This window comes from Nycticebus coucang, chromosome 11, assembly GCF_027406575.1.
Source record: "Nycticebus coucang isolate mNycCou1 chromosome 11, mNycCou1.pri, whole genome shotgun sequence".
NCBI lineage: Eukaryota > Metazoa > Chordata > Mammalia > Primates > Lorisidae > Nycticebus > Nycticebus coucang.
The window spans coordinates 80,096,414-80,119,283 of NC_069790.1; the positions used below are offsets into that span (position 1 = coordinate 80,096,414).

General features: G+C 40.1%; 1 protein-coding gene across 12 annotated transcripts in view; it reads right to left on the bottom strand.

The window, feature by feature from the left end:
- The window catches only part of NRCAM (neuronal cell adhesion molecule), a 324,369-nt gene that overhangs the window by 247,419 nt on the left and 54,080 nt on the right, over positions 1-22,870 (bottom strand). For all 12 annotated transcript variants that reach the window (XM_053608905.1, XM_053608904.1, XM_053608901.1 and 9 more), the window contains exon 2: positions 11,808-11,964. The gene's annotated coding sequence lies outside the window, so the exon portion shown is untranslated. The remainder of the gene's footprint in view (positions 1-11,807; positions 11,965-22,870) is intronic.

Genomic DNA, 22,870 nt, shown 5'->3' on the forward strand with positions numbered 1-22,870 from the left:
CCTGTTTAAAAATACTTTTGCTCTTAGCTTCTTTTTTTAATAACAGATCCTAAATTACATGATAAATTGCATACGAAGTCTAATTACATCTTGCCTGAAAGATAAAAGACAACTATGAGTGCTACTGGGTTCTAAAAAAGGGCCTTCACTTTGTATTTAAAGGCAAATAGTGTTTTACACGTCAGCTAATTTTGTAAGAGGCTTGTGAAGAGTTACTTCAGTGGGTCTTAACATGGCCCTGATGACTATCACGTGGCTTTGAGGCAATCCTGCCTCTATCCAAGGCAGTCAAGGTCCCCTCACTCTTCAGTCTGCACCTACCCAGCTTAAAAAGGAGAGGCACAGAGGGAAATTATGCAACAGTGGAGAGAGACTGGCTGCCTGACCAGCGAATTAGACAAACAGCCCTTAAATGGGAGCTGAGGCTCCCGCTGACGTCTAGCAAAGCACCAGAAGCCGTGGAAGGTGCATGGAAACTGCCAGTCCTGTGGTGCTGAACCCTTGGGTTACTTAAGAGCTGTATCTGTTTTGCTTTCCAGAGAAGCGGGAAGGAACTCATTTCTGGAAAGCAAAGCTTTTTTGAAAATGGAAAAAAACTTTTTAGAAGCAGACAGTGGTAGAGTTTCGTAGTATTACCTAGTTGAAAAAAACACGAACTAAAAGGGCACTGCACAGTGATACAGGGTCTATACTCTGGAGTCCACGTGGCAGGGCGCGGCCTTGGGTGAAGCAAGGGCAGGAGCAGCGGTCTCCTCCCTGAGCAGCCCAGCTTGGTATCATTTTTCTTAACAACTTAATATATCAAAATTTTAAAAATCTATTAAATCTGTAAACTAATTACCCAATATTAATTTCTACCAAACAGCCAAAAGAGCATCGTGGAACATCCACTTTTCAATTTTTCTCTCATCACCAGCTCCTCTCCCTTCATTTAGTAGCTTGTGAAGTGGAGCAAATCACTAACTTTCTCCAAGCTTCCGTTCCCAGCTTGTAAGAGGGATGTAAAAGCGAGACAGGGATGCAGTGTTGGTACTATGGTCCTACAGGTGATCTGGAAATGTTTGTTCCACTCCGGTCCCATCCACTCACCCACCGAGTCACAAACCAGAACCTCCCCACAACACACTCACGGAATGCAGCCTGGGAAAACAGCCTTCCGAAGACACCCCTGCCTGGCTCAAGAGCTCGGAAATCAAGATTAATACGAATTGGGAGTTAGTAATTTTTTCACTTCAGATTTAATTTTAAAATGACAAATTACAAAATAGTAGCTAGAAAGGGAACGTGCTAATGAATATTCACGAAGACTGCTAACCAGAAGGAAAGACAAGATTTTTTTTTCCCATCACATTAAAGTGAAAACAAGACACAGAGAAGATAGCAGGAGAGGCAAAGAAAAACTTTCATTTTGGGGAAGAAAGCAAGGAGTCAGGTGTATAATGTAATCCAGCAGGAGCATGGTGTCACACAAGCCCGGGAATGCTATGCACACAACCCCGTGGACCTCATGGAGCTCCATCCTGGACACCCAGGGGCAGTCATTTAGCTCATGGTGAACAGATCTAACTCTTGGCTTCCTAGCCAAAGAAGACTGAGGCACTTAAACAAAAACTAAGAACAACAGTTTTAAAAAGGCTTCTTTTTAATGAAGTTACAGTTTCACACTTCATCAACTTCGATTTATGCCAAAGGCAACCATACACCATCCTTGAACCAAGAACCTGGTGAAATATAATAAATAAGCACTGGATTTCTGTGTTGTTTTCTGTTGGGTGTGCGTGCTTGAATTTTACTTCTGAGTTTCAATGAAGTCGGAGTGAGGCAACTGAATTTCTTAGTCTGAAAAATAAGGGATTGGGAGTAAGTGGTGCTTTGGTTTAAGAACAGGTTGATGAGGATGGCACCCGTGGCTCAAGGAGTACGGTGTGGGCCCCATATACCGGAGGTGGAGGGTTCAAACCTGGCCCCGGTCAAAAAACCAGCTACAACTTAACAATAGGGGGAAGTGGGAAGGGGGGGGTAGAGGGAGGGGAATCGGTGGGATCACACCTGTGGTGCATATTACAGGGGTATTTGCGAAACTTGGTAAATGTAGAATGTAAATGTTTTGGCACAGTAACTGAGATAACGCCGGAAAGGCTATGTTAACCAGTGTGATAAAAATGTGTCAAATGGTTTATGAAGTGAGTGTATGATGTCCCATAATCATATCATTGTATACAGTTATGATTTAATAAAAAAAAAACTCATTAGAAAAAAAAACTGCAAAAAAAATGAACCTCAAGTATAAAAAAAGAATATGAGGGGACTCCAAAGGTAAAAAAAAAAAGAACAGGTTGATGAACAGGTTGAAGGGTACAAGCTAGGGAAAAGAAAGATTTTATTTCCATATGAGTTTGAAGTTTCAAAGATGGACTAGACTGTATTTAAGCTTAAAAATCTGAAGGTAACTTAAAAAAATCTATTAAGTCTACCAGAGACTTTTTCAAAGGAAAGGAAATTTGACAGAGGAGATTTGAAGGCTAGGATAGGAGTAAAAATGAAAAACCTTTTCATGCCTGTGCTGCAGAAGCTTAAACTGTCCTTAGATTAACAGCACTTTTCCAATGTTAGAGCACATATGGGTACCTGAGCATCTTGCTAAAAATGCCTGTTCTGATCCAGCAGGTCTAAGGTGAGACTCATGATCAGGCATCCTCAAACTTTTTAAACAGGCGGCCCGTTCACTGTCCCTCACATGGTTAGAGGGCCAGACTATAGTTTAAAAAAAAACTATGAACAAATTCCTATGCACACTGCACATATCTTACTTTGAAGTAAAAAAACAAAACGGGAACAAACCACCTCAAGTGGCCCATGGGCCACAGTTTGAGGACCCCTGCTCGCGATATTGCATTTTTAATAAGCCACACGTGATGTGCATAGTGCAAGTATGCAGACCTCACTTTAATAAGTGACGTGGATCTGAAGTACTAAAATAGGAGAAATTTGTGTTCCAGTGTCTGCTGTTGGTTTATCACATTAATTCCTGGCCGTATATCTCCTAAGCCTACCTTTCTTGTTTAAAAGATACTAGCTTGCCCTAGCTACCATGGGTTAAAGTGAAACTGAAATTAAACAACCTGCCAACGTGCTCTATAAAATGCAAAGAATAATGGCATTATCACCATCATTAAGAAGATCATAAAGGATAAATGACTTGTAGAAGGCTCCAAAGGGAGAGGCACAACTAGACTTAAAATCTGTATCATCTGGGCTCGGCGCCTGTGGCTCAAGCGGCTAAGGTGCCAGGCGCATACACCTGAGCTGGCAGGTTCGAATCCAGCCCGGGCCCGCCAAACAACAATGATGGCGGCAACTAAAAAATAGCCAGGCGTTGTGGCAGGTGCCTGTAGCCCCAGCTATTTGGGAGGTGGAGGCAAGAGAATCAATCACTTGAGCCCAGGAGTTGGAGGTTGCTGTGAGCTGTGATGTCACAGCACTCTACCCAGGGCGACAGCTTGAGGCTCTGTCTCAAAAAAAAAAAAAAAAATCTGCATCATATGATCTTAAGCAAGTGCTTTGTCCTCCGGTGTGTGGCTATGGAAGGCGATATGAAGAACAGACCACTTTTGCTTCTATCATACATTGATTATCCTGTCTCAATGCATATATATGTAGTACACTGAAAACTTACTGGTTGGGAGGATTGGAGCCCTAGTATTTCCTTAGCAGGGCACTAGTCACTGTGACTGTTTCAGCGCCTTCTGACGCCCCCCAGGGGGCAATCATAACACTGGGTGCACCCATAGTCTACATTACACCATTGTCAACCAGCTAAGTATAGTGTAGGGTAGTGTACGTGTCCAACTACATGAGAGAATTTTAGACACGAAATAACCCTATGGGTTGGAATAACCAAGGAAGGCTTTATAGAACAGAAGCATGTGATTTGAAACTGTGCTCAAAAGGAAAAAAATGGTTTAGGTAGCTTAAAAGAAGGGCAAGGCAAATGCTGACAAAATCAGAGGGAGAGCAAATGAATTGGTTGTTTGTGATTGCGTCAGGCACTGTATCTGATAGGCACATCGAGAAAATCTTATATGTTAGAATATGGAGGCCTACTCAACTGATGTGGGAGACTAGCTCATACTCAACTGATGTGGGAGACTGGCTCAATATTTAGGATGGAGGCCTGGAATACCAGGCGAGGGACTGTAACCTTCAATCTTCATGAGACAGAGAATCATTTGAAGAATTTTAGCTTGGTAGTAACAGAAAGGATGAAACTAGGTATTTAAATGAAATGTATTAGGGATAATATGTAAGGCAGGGAAATCAGTATGAACGTTATAAAAATTTATATTGCTAGAAATGGACCTATTTAATCCAGTGAAATCTCAAATAAAACCTATGTCAGGCTCGGTACCCCTAGCTCAGTGAGTACCACGCCGGCCACATACACCGAAGCTGGTGGGTTCAAACCCAGCCCAGGCCTGCTAAAAAACAATGACAACTGCAACCAAAAAATAGCCAGATGTTGTGGCGGGTGCCAGTAATCCCAGCTACTCGGGAGGCTGAGACAAGACAATCACTTAAGCCCAAGAGTTTGAGGTTGTTGTGAGCTATGATGTCACAGCACTCTACCGAGGGCGACATAGTGAGACTCTGTCTCAAAAAAAAAAACAACAAAAAAATCCTCTGTCAATGCTGAGAGAGAGAGAGAAGGATGAGAGAGAGAGGGAGAGCATATGAAAGCAGAGCTGCTTTAGGTCAGGATGTAACGGGGCCTGCAGGCTGAACCGTCAGGAGTTGAACCTTCAACTCTGCTGGGCTTCTTTTGAAAAAAGGTCACTGTAATGTGAAGAAAACAATATGCAGGACCAGGACATGCAAAGGAAACCCGTCCAGATATGATTTCACCTGGGAAGAACAGATCATTCTGTGGCTCCAAGACCAGCCAGCGCCAGGCATTTGGGCCTGCAGTTCTCCTCATCTACATCACTCTGTCTCCGCCTATTACTATCTGACAGGACATGCTGAGGAGAAATAGCAAAATCCAATAGACTTATTAGTAATTTAGAAACTTCTTAGTAGCTTCCTCTTATCTTCTGACACCGAGGTCTTAAAAGAACATTAGTCTAAAAACCTAGACGCATATCCATTCTTTAATCTTATATCTAAGCAATTAATTGATTGGAAAATAATTACTTCTCCAAAGTTCCAGACTTCCTGCTGTTGCTCCAAAGCCCTCCCTAGCGATTTAATAGTTAGGAGTTTTTTAAACAATGTCATCACAAGATCTGAGTCACAAAAGAGCTTATACTGACTGGGTCTACAAACAAATGGCCCAGGATAGTAAGCTTTATTTTTAAGAGAACATAAAGGAATAGCTTACAGTAAGATTGAAAACTATTAATAATATCTACCAGATTTTTAAATGCACACAGAGACATCTGTTTGATAAAAAAGATTTGTTAAATTTTCGAAAAAGCACATACAATGTGTATTGGACACAAAGATAGTATCAGAGATTTAGTGATAGAGAAATTGAATGAGGATAATAGTAATTATTTTCTTCCATTTGCAAAAGAAAACATGTGTTTGAATGTCTAGGAAACATCATGTCTGAAATCACAGAAACACAGAGATCGAAGTTCTCCTTAAATTCTGTAGGAAGTATTTCAGTAATTTGGGACTGAATGCTGTTTTTTCTTTGTTTGAAGGTTTTTTTGGAATTGTATATTATATTATAAAGCTTCTTCCACTGTTTTATTGTCAAGAGTCCCCTTGATACAGACCTATTTTCTTCCTTTAATTCATGTCCATTTGTTCTTGTTCTATCCTCTAAACATGAACAAAAATTGTCAAATATCCTCCTCACGAAAACACTCTATTTGATTTAACATAGAAGACAAGTCATATCTCAATTTTCTTATTTTAAAGAACTCCAGGTCCTTTAATTTTTATTCATGGAACTTCCATTTCATGTTTTCAATCACTTCAGCTTCTCTTTGGAAGAAGAATTATTTAAAATTGTAAGTGATGCATCTTTTATTAATCTCCATACTCTACTATAGTAAATCTAATAAAAATGACATTAAAATGCCCTCTGTATTGTAACCAATTGGTCAGAACTAGTGTACTATTTACATTTATAGCCAATTATAGGTAATTATAATAATAGCTGTAATGTAATGAATGTCTCCTGTGTGCTGGGCGCTGAATAGTGCTATCCGATGCTGGCAACAACAGAAGAGGAAGGTATTATAATCCTCATTTTTTACAGGAAGGACCAAGGCTAGATTGTCACAGATTTTGATTATCATTCCAAAGCCAGTACCATATTACAGTGCTGTAAAGATACATAATCACACACTCACACACACCCCACAGCGTGGCTCATGTCTGGTGGCTGCTGTAGATCAGGTTTCTCTAGAACCAGACACTGAGATGAGGATCCACATACAGGAATAAAATTGGTGAGAACTTGGGGACATAAAGCCTTGGGGGGACACAATGCAGAAAAAGTGGTGGAAGATGTTGGGCTGTGATGCTGTCCTAAGAAAAGCCTCAGCTGACCCTTCAGGTCCCACATGTCCTGAACTGGGGCAAGGACACTATATCCCCCAATCAACCAGCCACTGTTGGGGGATATAGGGTCCTTGCCCCAAGGGCAAACGGTCTACCCTTGGGTGAGGCAGCTCCTCTCTTTTCTGAAGGCCGAGGATGATCTCCACAAGAAGGGACCCGGCTGTGAGCCACCAGCTGCCAACATTCCACAAAGCCTGGGAAGGAAGGGGAGGGATCATCACTGCCTTACCACAGTGACTATATTTTCTGATTCCCAACTTAGGATATGGTTCCATGTTCTTGGGGTTTGTAAGTTACAGATCATGAGTTTTCGTGCCAAATAAGATTGAAAGAAGAAAAGAACTTCAAATACTGCTGTGATTTACATGTTAGGTAAGAGGAGTTTCTCTTTCCGCCTGTCCCTCTTTTTCTCTTTCCGTGTCTGTGTCTTTTCTGTCTCCTTCACATACACACTAATATTATGATTCTAAATAAAACACAAAACCCCTGAGAGTAAAGAGGGTAGACAGGAGAGACAGTAATTTGCAATATTAGAAACAGATCATTATTACCCAAGTAGGTATTGCCATTTCTGAATGGTTCCATTTATAATAATCTACACGTCCTTTAAATTGAAGGTGTTACACTGGGCAAATAAAACCCTGTTTGTAGTTCTGCGTTCTCAATCACTTTTCTATCTTCAATATTTCCTCATAGATTTTATTTTCCAAATCATATTAAAAGATAGAATTGCCTCTAGATGGTTCTTGCCTGAAATAAACAGCACAAATACTTAGACTATTATTTATGAAGAGGAAGTTCTATTTTATTTCCCAGTTTTTAATGAGAATGATCAACAGTGTTTTTAAAGCTTAAGATCTAAATTATTTATTATTTATTGTTACCTATTCCCATTATGTAGAAGCCCTTAAAAAGCTAGAAATTCAACAACTAGCAGAAATCATTTATGAGGGCATGAATTTGAAATGGATCCCCAGAGGACAACGAATCCAGCTCATATTATGGAAAAATGTGAAGAGTCATTAATTCACATTATGCTGCCTTGCTGTTCTATTAACTAATGCAAAAATGATTCTCTAGTCACCATTCTCATTTTAACACAAGTAGCAAGATATTAGTGCAGTAGCTGGGGTTCAAAAGTTAATAATAAACCTGAATCAAGAATAATTTTCAAAGTACCAAAACAACAAAAGGCAGTAGAGAGTGAAAATTCAAACGTAGCAGGACATTATCTGATGTGAAATCCACTGCTATTGTCCCCCGCCAGAATGGTCCACAAACTGCTGATGCCAAGTCTGTGACCTCTATGGTGGGACTGAATTTGTACCAAAAGCTGGTGGCTCAGCATTTCCTCTCCTCTTTCTTTTTAAAATCCCACTACCAAAGGGCATAGGGTAACACATTTTACTGTTAAATAAATGATTTGAGCCTGCTGGAATACGGCCCATTCAAAAATGTTACCCTGGAAACTCACTCATGGCTTGTCTTTTCCAGTAGGAGTTTCCCCCTGTGTACACATACAACCTTCCTCTTGGAAAATTCCACTCTCTAACCACAGAGTAGAAAGAGGGCTGGCCTAAACACTATTTTAAACTCTAAATTCTTTTAAATGGCAACTCCAAAACTTACAAAGTCGATGTGTTGTTTGCCTAATAGCACTTGCAATGGTCAGTTTGGCACCTGAGCAGAAAGCAGCTACCCAATACGGACGCATTCTGTACTTTACCCATAGTGAAAAATTCAGAAGAAGAACATCAAGCCAAATAACAGTCAGGAAAGCTGACCGCCTGCTACCTTTCACAGCCATCCTACCATCTTCCACTCAGACTGCAATAGTTTCCTTATCCGTTCATCCCTGTTCATACTGTTGTTCTGCCCAGGGCAGCCAACAAAGCAGAGGGCAAACATTTAGCACATGCCAGAGAATGCCTCCCACCCCCCAGCTCTAGCCCCTTATCCATAACATCCTATTTCCGCTGCTGGTTCCATAAACATATCAAGGGTCTCTTGTTTTGGATACAACATATTAATGTGTATCTATCACACAGAACATGAACTAGACAGAAGAGACACAAAGGCAGAGAGAGGAAAAAAAGAGAGAAGCAAAAAGGAACTGAAACAGGGAAAAACCGTCCTTGTGTTCTGCACACAACTGAGTCAAACTCCTTTTGTTACTGGAAGCTTTGGGGATGACTGCATCATGTTCTGTATATGCATCCTGATGATTTACAGCCCACTGGCTTCATAGCAGAGACTAAGCATTCTGTGAACTTCAGAGAACAAGTCATTGTCTTGGAGACCACCTACAACTCACATGCATGTGCCCTCATTCTAAGTTACACCAACTCAGCCTTCCCTGAAGTTCATTTTCTATACATAAAATTCATAGGAACTTGCCATGTAATTGACCAAAGCAGAATTATTTTGTGGTTAGGATGACTACAGTTAACAACAATTTATTGTATATTTCAAAATGGCTAGAACAATGATTAGAATGTTCTCAACACAAAAAAATAACAAATGTCTTTGAGGGGAATAGATATTCCAATTACCCTGACTTGATCACTACATATAAAATGCATTAATGCATTATCAAAGTATCACCTGTACCCCAGAAACATGTGCAATCATTATGTGTCAATATGCAAAATTCACAGAAGGAAAAAATATCTTGTGCTTAGAAATGTTGGTTTTAAAATTATTGATGAGTATCTTTTTTTAACCAGAATTTAAACACAGATGGTTTGATTCTGTTCCAGTCCTTCATTTCAGTGGTGGAACCAATCTAGAGAAATAAAGAATGCCAAAAACAAAATCCATGTTAAAAATTACAAAATTTTTTAAAAGCCTTAATGAGAGATCCAAGTATTTAAAGCAAAATCTGTTGAATCTAAAGTGATTAACCAGAGTAAATATCACCAGTATAAATTGGTTCTCTTAATTCAATTCCCTATTTTAAGACATGTAGATAACTTCACAGTTCAATAAGAATTTGGAATGAGAGGGGAAAAAATAATGAAGTAAAAAAGACAGAGTGAGATTCAAGACACCATTGGCTGTTAGTGTTAAGTTACTTAATTTTGCTTCAAATAATTTTTCTTGTGTATGAAAATGAACGTGATGGCTCAGCTCATCTTTAAAGTTCTTAAAAGATGACAGTGGGCCATCAAGACTAAAAAGGAGGATTTTGTTATGTTTTTAACAGGTATTAAGGAAAAAAATCATAAGACTATATGATCTATGTACAAAGGACTTAATAAAAATAAAAAAATAGTACTATTGTAAGAATTATTTGAATTTAAAATTTTTCCCCATGACAGTCCCTCAAAGAAGGCTCTGAGTAATGAGTTTCAAAAGCCAACCTTGGGTAGATTTGCTCTCAAACAGTGCGGCCTCTGCTAGGACAGATCCTAAGCATGTTCTGGGTGGATGCTGGAAAGACCCAAAGGGAGAGGCCCTGGTAGCACCCCACTGAAGAATGCAAGAAAGACCCTGCTCAGTCTCCCATAAGCAATGCCTCAATCCTGGGCAGAGCCGAGAGTGAGGAACTGACTAGAGGCCTTCATAATACAGCCGAAGAACTACGCTTTGGAAAGCAAAGCACCTTTCTTAAATAATTTCTATAACTACTGTGAATTAAAATGAAGAATGGCACTGGCTTGTAACTCTCCTAAATTTTAAGGTTTATATTGTTCATGAAAAACTCCTTCAAATTTTGCTTTACCAAACTGAAAAAGTCACCGTCTTTGTCCCTAGGACAAATCCTAATTTATTATGCCAAGAAACGGATATGAATGGAACAGCAGATAACAAAACAAAAATGAAAATTGAGGATGAGGTGAGTGCATCATAAGTAAAGGAATAAAGAATATTGATGGCTTAAATATAAAATCAAATGTATATTTTAAAAAGGATTTTGAACCTTTGCCTACAACTCCCAAGTCATTGTTTCTAGTCTTGAATCCTCCTCTTCCCTCTACACGTCCACTGCCAGCTGCCTGGTGGGTATTTTCATCTAGATATGCCATATATACTTCAAAATCCTCCCTTCTTGACTAATAAACCTGCTTCTCTCCTAAATTTCCTTTATGGCACCATCATGCTCTTAGTCATCCCTGTCAGAAACCCACGAATCCCAAGTCCTGACATTTACCAACTTCCCATGCCCAGTGACCAAATCTAGCTCTTGCAATTTTCCCTGTTTCTCCACTCTTCACTACTTTACCCAAATTCTAGCTCTCCTATCTCTTCCCCAGATCACCTCGAGTTCATTCTCTACACTCTCTCTAGGTAACACACCTAACGTGACAATGACGCCCTGCTGAAAACCCCTGCATGCTTCAGTGTTTTCCTGTCTCCCCTCCACCCTCCACACACCATACATTACAGTTCAGCCATCCTGAATTTCTTACTTTCCCACTGCTCCTGCCTACAACATCCTCTTTCCCCAACCCTGGCTAACTCCTGTCCATCTTTCCAGAGCCCTTTCTGCAGCCATCTCCTCCAAGAAGCCGACCTTTATGCACACAGACCTCTAGCCCTGGCTGTATTAAGGGCTTGTGCATTCCTTAATGCACCCTCAATCTACTTTTATTACATTTTGTTATGTTTGGTCATATCTATTTGGATATTTGGTTAAGTTGGTCATATCTATTTGGATAGTTGTCTCTTGCTTTTGGCAAAGACTTTGGTTTTTGACAGCCTAGCAACATTTACTGAACTGAATGGAAAATAAATGAAACAAACAGGGGAACACAGATTGAAGTATATGAGAGCATTTTAGAGGATTATAAAGTAGTAATTGTTTTTTCTTATTTATGCAAATAATACTTTATGGTTTAGAAAGTGCTTTCATATAAGTTGTATATACTGATCTTTAAAACAATCCTAAAAAGTGGATTAAATAATCCTATAAAGTGGGCCTAAAGGAGACCCTAAATACATAAGAAATTTCTCTGAAAGGAGAAATGTCATTGACTTTTTTTTAAGTGTTGTGTGTTTGTGAGAGAGACTTCATAGATCAGAGATCCAACTTCAAATAAATTATTGTTCAGTGAAAATAGCCAATTGGTTTCCTTCATAAGTATCAAAAAATTCTCCTACAAAAGAAAAACTCTCAATTGTTTATAAAAAATTTCCAGTTACCTCTTCCCATAGTCACTCTTTTACATGAAGCAGATCTAAGATCAGCTAAGTTAGCCTTCCAGAGGCAAAGAGAGAACTGATTTGCTTACCTTCAGAAGGTCCCCTGGGCTAGAAGCCTCCCAAATGTTTCTCTGATTTCTGAAGCGTCCTTTCCTCAGAGTGATGCCAACAGCTGAGAGCAGCTTTGGTTCAAAGTCCTCAGCAGACAAGGGTGAAGAGTGCTGAGGAAGAAGATCTCAAAGATCCCTGAAAGGGAAATGAAACAAACAGGGAACAATGTGAATTGTTTGGGTTTCGTTGATTTTATTAAGCTGAGATTTCATTCTACTTACTAGAATTGATAAGGCAAATTTAATACATATCAAATTCCAATTTAACCAAGCATTATTGTAGTTAATGACATCAATCTCCAAGAAACTTAATGGCAAAAGGTAATGAGAAAATGTAACATAATTCCAATTACATTTCACTGTAGAATAGAAGTCTGAATTACGCCGTAAGTAGCAGGAAACAACTGTGTACACAAATCAAAAAGAAAAAAGGCGCTTGATCTTACTCTGCTCTAATACTTCATGGGAATACACCAAGCATTACAATCACATCAGCACACAGGCCATGGCTGGGAAGAATCTAACACAGACTGAAAAGAACAAACAATGAAGAACTAAGTATTTGATCAAGGTTGACAATGTCAGAGAGGAACTCGGCAATGAAATTACATTTTAGAGGTGGCTTTGAAGGCAGTGAGGAAAAAAAGGCATCTGGGAATAAAGGGTTTGCTGAACATGTCATTGTAAGAGAAAAAAGCAGAATGTTAAGGTGGAACGGAATGAAACCTTAATTAAACAGAAGCCAACTAACAGATGTTCTTGAATAGCATGCTAACTGAACACCTTGCTTTTCAGAAGGGTAAAATCACAGAAGAGATTGTTTAGAAATCTTTTAAACCAAAACTCAAGGTCAGTCTGTAGTGAGACGCGTAAAAGCCAAGGACCTCTAGAGCTACAGTATGACCTTGGGCTTGCTAAGTGCTTCTCAGCCCTGCCTGTACATTAGCACCAGTGGGTGAACTTTTTAAAATTATTGATGGCTGGGCTCCCCCCCCCCCCCCACGGCCAAATAAATCCCTGACTAATTAAATCAGGATCTCAGGTAGGAAGGCGCCCAAGGATTATTTTTTTCAAAAGAGAGAAAGTCAGGGAAGATGTTCTTTGATGATTCCTCGGCCTCTAACATTCTTTTTTGCACTTTTGGCACCTGACACCTCATTGTTTTAAAATAGAGACAACTGAAGTTAATTAGTCCCAAATTTTAACACCCTACAAAATTGTTTTCCAGTTTTCAGGAGGAAGGAACTGAGGGTCAAAAGGTACAGTGACTTATGCAAGGTTCCAGCAAAGCAGCAAAATCAGGATGGAGGCAAGTGTTCTGGGGATGAAGCCAGATGGGTGGTGAACTGGGGCCAGATACAACTCTGTCTCAGGGTGGGCTGGGGATGATCAGGATTCACAAGCTACGCCAATGACTGGGGTCTGATGATGCTCTTGGCTCTATGGACAGGAGAGAATACCTCAGGGTTCCCACCTCTTAAGAAACAATAAGGAGACTAATAATCCCAGTGGCTGAATTACTGGGCACTTTCTATGAGTTAGACCCTGTGACAAGAAGTGTGCTTTAAACCCTCACAAGAACTCCCTGACTTAAGTACTGTTACCCCCAATTTATAAATGAGGAAACGCAAGAGAGTTTATTAACTCTTGTCTTAAAAATAGTGGACCTAGAATTTTAATAAAGCTAATCTCTCTCCTTGCTGTGTATTGTCTCCAGGGAATTCAGTTCCCAGGCAGGATGGGGTCTTTTTTGCCTCAATGCATTCTACAGCACTAGAAGGTGGACAGAGAAACTGCCTGCAGTCTCCCTGGTGCCTTCAGATTTTCTCTTGATAAATAAATTTACCTTCCCTGCAAATAAGTAGAGTTTGAATGCTGAGATTTAATTATGCTATTTTGGACAACTTTAGCTCAGGAAACTATCAAAAGAGTCATCACTGAAATCTGCCCAAAATGATTCAGTCTGTCATGATATCTAAGTTTAAAAGCTCAAATTAAATCTCTGGGACATCATTTATAATTCAACTGGAAAATTTTTTCCTTATATTCTTATACTCATCATTTTTTAAATTTCAAAATACATATTAATTAAAGGGGTACAAGTGTTTTTATTAAATGGATACCTTGTATATGCTTAAATCAGGCCTTTTGGTGAGTCTGTCACCAGAATAGTGTTTATTATACCCAATAGGAAAGTTTTTATCCCACACGATCCCCCACTCTACCCTCCCTGTTTTCTCATGTCCTTTATATCACTTTGCGCCTATGTGTACCCATCTCTTAGCTCCCACTTATTAGTGAGACATATAGTGTTTAGTTTTTCATTTATTGAGATATTTCGCTTAGGATAATGCTAGCCAGTTCCATCTGAGTTGCTGCAAACAACATTATTTCATTCTTTTCTATGGCTGAGTAGTACTCTGTAGTATATATATATACACACCACATTTTCTTTCTCTACACATGAATTGATGGGCACTTAGACTGATTCCACATTTTTGCAGTTGTGAATTGTGCCATGCTAAACGTTTAAGTGCAGGTATCTTTTTGATGAAATGACTTCATTTCCCTCGGATAGATAGCTAGTAGTGAGATTGCTAAATCAAATGGTAGGTCTACAGTTATTTCTTTGAGGAATCTCCACACTGTTTTCCATAGAGATTGTTCTAATTTACAGTCCCATCAACAGGGTAGAAGCATTCCTTTCTGCTTCCGTGCCAGCATCTATGGTTTTTTGACTTTTTAGGAATGCCCATACTGATAGGAGTAAAGTGATATCTCACTGTAGTTTTAATTTGCATTTCCCTGGTGATTAGTGGTGCTGAGCATTTTTTCTTGCCTTTTGGCCATTTGTCTACCTTCCTTTAAGAAACTTCACTCATCTTATAGAAAAATCTATGTTGCAGTTTGTTGCTCCATGTAAATTATTTCCTTTCTTTGGATAGAATTGTTATTGACTATAATAAAATCTAATTTAAAAATATTTCATATATGAAATATATTTTATTGAAGAGACTAATGCAAAAGCATGATTATTTCTGACCACTTAGGCATATCAAAATTATACTGTGTCAGAATTATCTTCATGGTTCATTATAATTATAATGTGAAAGACCATTTCCATTAGACACTTCTGGGAAGAGATAAAAGAATGGTAATAAAAATAAAAGCACAATTGTCAAAGGTGGAATGAATCTGGAAGGTCACTAAGTCTAATTACTATCTGCCTATGGCCTATTTCATTTTTAGGGAATTTTATATGCAGCTGAATCTCTTCCTGCAGCTTTCACCCATTGGTCTCAATTCTGGCCCTTGATACTCTAGTAAGGCAAGTCAATCACACCATTTCTCTTCTGAGGAGTCAAAGGAGAACCTGCTGAAAGTGCACAGATAGCAAGAAAGCCACAAGAGAGAATGGAGCCAACCCCTTGAGGTCACATCGGATCCAACTCTTTACTTTCCAGATCCAAACAGGGAGCTGCGCTGTAGGTCCCTCTGCCTGAGGGTGTCCTGAGTCAGGCTCAGTGTTCCAGAGCCCAGTGTGCCAGACTCATATAGACTAAGATTATAGCACCTCAATTACTTGTCTTTCTTACTGTGTGTCAGACTGACAGTTAAGATTTCCTTTATCTTTTTGTGAGAACCAAATGAAGGCTTTATTTTCACCTCATCAATATTTCACCTTCTTAGATTGGGTCCATCATTCCAACCTATGCCCCAAACTTTTGACTTCCAAACTCTGTCCTTATAAAATATATAAAAATTTATTGTTTTCACCATTGCACCATCTATGAATTAGACCAGGACACCGTGTAGAGGGACCTTCATGCTACTGTTAAACACACACACACTGAATTGGACACTATTTCACAGGCACATAGTAGCATAAAAATGGTGAAAACTAAACTGTTAATAAATGAAAATGAATTTATTTTGGTGTATAGGTCATTGCTCAAAATTAACAATTACCAGTACTCCAAATAGACTGCAAATTATCCCAAAGATATAAACAACTACATAAACTGACATAACCGAGCAATTGATTGGTGGGATAAAGGTTCTAACATTTACCAGTTAGAGACTGCAAAACCCAGAAGAATTAGGTTTCAGCATCTTCAGAGAAAATGAGGCCGTAGTTGAGATAATTGGCAACATGAACTTCGTAGTTAGAGTAATTACCTGCGCAGCAGACCAGGAAGTTATGTTTGAGAAACATATTGCAGAAGCAGAGCCAAGTTATCTTCAACCTTCCCTGAAGCAATCACGGAAATTAGCAGAATCTGTCATTTTAGGTCATCTGGTACCCATGCCAAAGGGAAATTATTCTCTGAAGAAGATCTCAACTGCTTTGTTTAATCTAGTTTTCAGTGAGCCTCATGGGATCTCTCCTTATGTATAAAACCCCACAGTGAAGGGCTTTTTAAGCTCCTCTGTCTACTTGTTTTTCTGTCTTCATCATTACAATCAGGCTGTCAAACTGCCACCTCTCCAGTGGTCATTGTGCCTGCCCAGAGCAACCCTATACTCCCTGCTCCAACTGGGCACTCTCAGTCCTCCGAGGGCTGACTCTGGGTAAAGTAAAGCTGACAAGCTTCAGAGAGAGGGCCTGGTGGACTACCTGCTCTGCTGACCATGGAGAGGCCTCCTTGGCTTGCTTCCTCTTTCTGACCTGCGTTGAATGTTAAACTATCACTCACTGATTGGCAAGGTGCTGCCCTGGGAGCTGCAGGAAATGCCAAGACAGCTAAGACTCAGCACCTCCTGCTCAAGGACAGAGATAAGAGATGATAACACCATTTTCTGTTCAACGGCATTTCAAGTTTACTTTTCATGGAGGTAATCTCATTTAATACTGAAAGGGAATGTTTTTCTACCATTTTATAGGTTTAAAAAATTTTAGTAGGGTAACTTCTCAGTGACTCATCACAGCTGGTAAGTGCCAAAGTCAAGACTCTGGGTGTATGGTCGTTCTTAGTCCACACAGTGCTCCTGCAGGTGGGATGACTACACAGCAAGCAGGTAGCTCTCAGGCAGCAAGCTGTCTGCACTAAGTCGCACACACATCCATCGCCATGGCCAAGGGGAAAGGGAAACACACTGCGTGCTCACTCTGTTCTGAGCACTGTGATGACTGGTTGGCATAGATTCCATCATAACTTTATGAAGAAGGCAGTTTTATCATCCCTATCTACTAGATGAGAAAACTGCGGTACAGAAACTGAACTAGTGTCCAAGGTCGCACAGTGAGCAGATGGCAGAAAGTGATAAACGCCATGAGAGCCATGCCACCGGAAGAGATGCGGAGGAAGTTGTTGAATCTGTTGCTAGGAAGAAGGCTAAGCAAGTTCTGGAACGTTTTCTGGCATTTCCACAACAGTGAGACTTTTCTTCTCTTGTAAATCTTGCGAGAAGACACTGGCCTCAAAGATGAGAAAAAGATGGCAATTCCAAGAAAAGAAAACACTGTGTTTTCCCCCTTTTCCCTCCACGATGGCTACGGACGTGTGAGTGACTTAGCAGCTCAGGGAGCTGTAGCATGTGACTACCATCTGCTGCTCTGATGGTTGCTGTGTACATTTTCTGTTATTTCAGATTTGCTGGGCATTCTCATGAGCCTTACACTGGTGGTTTGCAATTTCACAGTGAATGCCCATGAGGCTCATGAAGGGTATTGATTTGGTGATTTGCTGGGCTATCAATTTGAATCACACAAACTCCCTGGCACTCACACTTTTGCAGCTTCCTTGTACTGAACATGTTTTCAGGTATATAAAAGGAGGAAGCCAGGGTGAAAGGAAGCACTCGAGTATTCACTGAACAACTTTGACAGCCCAGACAGGATACCAAGGGCCTCCTGGACAACACCTCTCAATCCTCACAGTGATCCCATCAGGTGGGCATGACGACCACAATTTTGTACATGGGAAGCTGACACACACAGAAGTCTAGTGACACACCCCCAAATCAGAGACCTTGTCCAGTCAACTTGTCTTGGGATTTGAACCTGAGTCTGACTCTACTGGGGCATGGCCTCTTCTATTTCTGCTGAAGGAATTAAACAAGCAAACAAAAAAACTTTGTGAGGAAGAGGGAAAGCCACTAGATGAAAGATAAAATGCTCATTATTCCTAATTATCAGAGAAATGCAAATTAAAATACCCTGAGATATCACCTATACCCAGTGAGAATGGCCCACATCACAAAGTCTCAAAGACGCAGATGCTGGCGTGATGTGGAGAGAAAGGAACACTTTTACATTGCTGGTGGGACTGCAAACTAATAGAACCTTTTTGGAAGGAAGTATGGAGAATCCTCAAAGAACTCAAACTAGACTTCCCATTTGATCCTCCAATCTCATTACTGGGCATCTACCCAGAAGAAAAACAATTATTTTAGCATAAGGACACTTGCACTAGACTGTTTATTGCAGCTCAGTCTACAATTGCCAAATTGTGGAAACAACCTAAATGCCCACCAATCCAGGAATGGATTAACAAGCTATGGTATATGTATACCATGGAATATTATTCAGCCACTAAAAAATATGGAGATTATACATCTTTTGTACTAACTTGGATGGAGATGGAACACATTCTTCTTAGTAAAGCATCACAAGAAAGGAGAAGCAAGAATCCTATGTACTCAATTCTGATATGAGGACAATTAATGACCTAGTACATGGTGGGGGGAATGGAGGAGCAGAGAGAAGGAAGGAGGGGCATGGGAGGTCACAGTGTTTGGCACACCTCTTGGGGGAGGAACACATTTATAAGAGGGACTTTGCCCGACAAATGCAATTAGTGTAACCTGGATCTTTGTACCCTCAATGAATCCCCAACAATAAAAAAAAAGGCAATTGAATTTAGATGTGACATATATGGAAAACACCTAGGATGCTTATCAGAAATGATTTCCAGGAAAAAGCCAGGAGCCTTTACAAACCTGTCCATATTCTTGATTTTAGAGATATCCTTAAGTCTCAGAAATCAGTTCCTTTAGGGATGGATGTGCTCCTGGAAATTTAGAGTTGAAAATGTGACAAAGACAGGAAAATGCCTGGCCTAGCACCCAGGGAAGGGTGTAACTGACAGGAATCCCATGAAGGACAGAAAAGGGGCTCAGGTAGTCCAGAGGAGGAAGGAAGTACTTTGGCTGGCATCAGGCAGTAAGTTCTGACAGCCTCCTAAAGAAGCTGGTGGTGAAAGAAAGGGAGAGAGAGAGAGTGGTCACATCAGGGAGCAGCAGCAGGGGGAAGTGAGCTCAGGCCAGAGGAGATGTGAGCGCATTTGTAGGCTGAGAAGACACATGTAGCCCGGGGAGGCAGAGAACAAAGCTGCAGGTTGGGAAAAATAGTGAATAGAGCCAAGGCCTGGTGCAGGCAGCTGAGAATAAGGGACACACCCAGGGACGTGGGGAACCCTACCGATGTCAGCCAAGTGCATCGGAAAAACATAAACTACTTCAATCTGATAAGGGATGCTTGGGCACATTCCATGCTTGTTTTCTCCCATGTTAGAGAAAAAACACTCCTCAGATTGAAGCTTTTCTGAAATGGGCAAGAACTAATACCACTGCCCATATGCAGAACCTGCTTATTTGCATATTGCCCAGTCTTGTTACTAAAAAACAGTTGGAGTCAGTCAAAATGAAACGAGATGCCAACACTCTTCAACAGTAATACAAATGCCTCGCAACCCTGAACTTGAGTTTAATAGAATAAACACAACAAATTTGCTTTGATGACTCTGAAAAGCAACTGAACTAGTTCCAACTTGAGCAGGGGTTTGTTTATTTTGCTTAGCTCTAGTCATTTATTCAAATTGTTTAAGAAACATTAACATTTTGTGAGTGCCTACTGGGTAACGCATACTAGTTCAGGGCTAGAATGCTGATGACTTTTATATTGTTCCATCATTTTGACTAGATTGTTTCAGACAGGGTTTTATTTTTCCTTGGGGGAATTTTTGCAGCTGATTTTTAATAACACTTATTCTTTCTGTTAAGAAAGTATTTTCATTTTTCAAAATATGAAAAGTACAGAAAAATGCTATACAAATTAAAATGTTTCATTCCACCACTAGAAACAATAATTGTTAATGTTTTGATGTTTACGGGTGGTCATAAAGTTTGTGTGCAATTGCCACCCTGTATTTTCCAAGTCTTATAGTTTTCCTGTGTCTGTATATACTTTTTTTTCAAGCTAGAAGTAGTACCATTCAGCACTGATTTAGCAACCTGCTGTTTCTCACTTAACAATACATAATGAACATTTCTCAAATGCAATACTATCCTTTTTTTTTTTTTTTAAGAGACAAAGTCTCACTTTGTCGTACTTGGTAGAGTGTCGTTGCCCCATAGCTCACAGCAACCTCCAGCTCTTGGGCTTAGCTGATTCTCTTCCCTCAGCCTCCCAAGTAACTAGAACTACAGGCACTCACCACAAGGCCCAGATATTTTTTTGCTCTTGTTGCAATTTGGCCGGGGCCAGGTTTGAATCCACCACTCTGGGTATATGGGGCCGGTGCCCTACACACTGAGCCATAGGCACCGCCCAACTCAATAAATATTCTATAGAGTTAGTGTCTACATAATATCCCACTATATAAAGTAACCATATCCATTTAATCAGTATTCTTATATTGGACATTGATAATCCAACTGGCTGACATTATTTATTTATTTTTTTCTAAAGATGCACTATTTTACTAGCACTAGCTATAAATAGCCAGTAAGATTGTCACACAATTGATACATGGAGCATTATTCAACTATAAAGTTCTAGTTCACTCATCTGGATTTGTGGCCCATTGGACAAGGAGTCTGCCTGATTGGATAGAAAGAACAGCAACAAGCTACATGTTTAACCAGCTGTTGACTCTGAGGCTTCATTGTGGTAGTTTTCAACTGTGCTGAGCTTAGGAATCACCCAAGCAGGTTTGATTTTTGTTGTTGTTTGGCAGGGTGGGAGGGGTTGAGACAGAGTCTAACTCTGTTGCCCAGGCTAAAGTGCCACAGCTTCAGCCTAGCTCACAGCAACCTCAAACTCCTGGGCTTAAGCCATCTTCCCATCTCAGCCTCCCAAGTAGCTGGGACCACAGGCACCTGCCACAACACCCATTTAGTTGTTTTATTTTCTGTAGATAGGGCTCTTGCTCAGGTGGGAATCAAACTCCTGAGCTTAAGCAGTCCTCCCACCTCAGCCTCCCAGAGTGCTAGAATTACAGACATGAGTCACCACCTTCAGCCTACACATGAACAGGTTTTAAAAGCACAGATGGTATGTTTACTATCTTGATTGTGGTGATGGTTTCACAGGTGTAAACATAGGTTAAAACTTACCAAATTGTCCATTTTATATATGTGCAGTTTGTTACATTTTTATTTTAGCCCAATTTAGCTGTTAAAAAATTAAAACCCCAGATATGCAAAAGCCATAACTGAGATTCTGATTTAATTGGTCTTGAGTGGGGCTACCCAGGAAGTTTTAATATGAAGCCAAGACCATCAATCTAAAATACAATGACTTCAAATTTAAATTGATAAACTGATGTGAATGATATGAAATAGATATAAGAATATTTTTAAAGAAGTGATTTTATCATTTTCAAGTATAAACGATAACAAGTGTGCTTTCTGGAAACTGCTATCCAGAAAAGAGATTTAGAAGCTTGCTTTAATGATTTGTAATTAATTAACCAAAGTTTAAGATCCTAGAAGGTACTAGGCACTATGCCAGGTGATGCACAGATCATGTGTGTGCATGCAACTGATCCTTTTAAACAGCCCAACATTCTCTTCCGTGGATTTATACTAGATTCAATTTACTAGTTATATATTGCTTTATCTAGGAAAAACTAAACATGGAAAATATAAAAATGAACCCATTATGCCCCATTATGCCCCGGATTCTCTGTGAGTGGCATTCAAACCCAGGAGGTTTTGCTCTGTTTGCCAAGCCGTTGAACTTGGCCCAGCTTTTTAGCATGAATGTGAGAAAAGCTGTCCCAGAAAATTGGAAGCTTCCTGCCAAAGGGCACCATCATCCCCTCCTTGACATGTGAGGCCATACGCTAGCGTCTTCATATACAGATACCAAGACATCTTCAGATCCATAATAAAATTGCTGAGCTCTCTTACTAGAGAAAATTAATATTTAATATTAGCTCACATGTCTTTACTCTGTTGTTAGTAAGGAATTTGGACATAATTAGTGTTGTCTTTGAATGCAGTTTGGAATTGCACCCAGCTGGAAAAGGGCCATGGAGCATTGGGTTTCATTCCTCACCAAGCTGAGCGCTATTTGAAAGGAATTAGAAGAAAAAGAGCTGACCCTCATTCAGAAAGAAGCCTCTCCTTGAGTTCCCTGGGAGGGCCTTGTAGAGGGTGGTGACAGAACCGTGGCTGTACAGCATGGTCCTTCTCAATTCCTTGTCACCTCCCACCTCCATAATGCACTGCAAAATGAAATTAGATCAATGAAGCATTCTGGGGGTGAAAAACAAGAGGTGTGGCACCTTCAGAGCTGCGTGGGGTGAAACAAGACTGGAAACACCTGCCTAGAATGAGGAGCTTTAGACCACACCAGTAGAACGAGACCCACCCCCACTTTGGTCAGAGGATGGAGGCCAGGAAGGAATTTGAGGTTAGGATCCATGTATTTGGACTATTAAAGACAAATGTGAATGCAAAGAGGTCTGATTTCCAGACTGCTGGCCATTATCACTACTTTAGCTACAACAAAGCAACATTGAACTGTTTTTTTTTCCAAAGAGAAATGCATGAAATATTTTATATCCCATAAATAAAATAAAGTAAGGACAACCACCAATTTGAATAACCAGCTCAAGGACTTGCATTGCTTCCTCCTACAAATAGCCAGAGACACTCCTACTAAAGTCTGGGCTTCCTCTGACACTTTCTTCCCAAACTTCCCCATCTAGTCTGACATCCTCTGCTGGCCTCTCTACAGAGCCCCTTTTGATGGCTGCCTCGGACACTCTTCAGCTCCATTTTCAGCCCTGATGGCCTGTCTCAGGTTATCT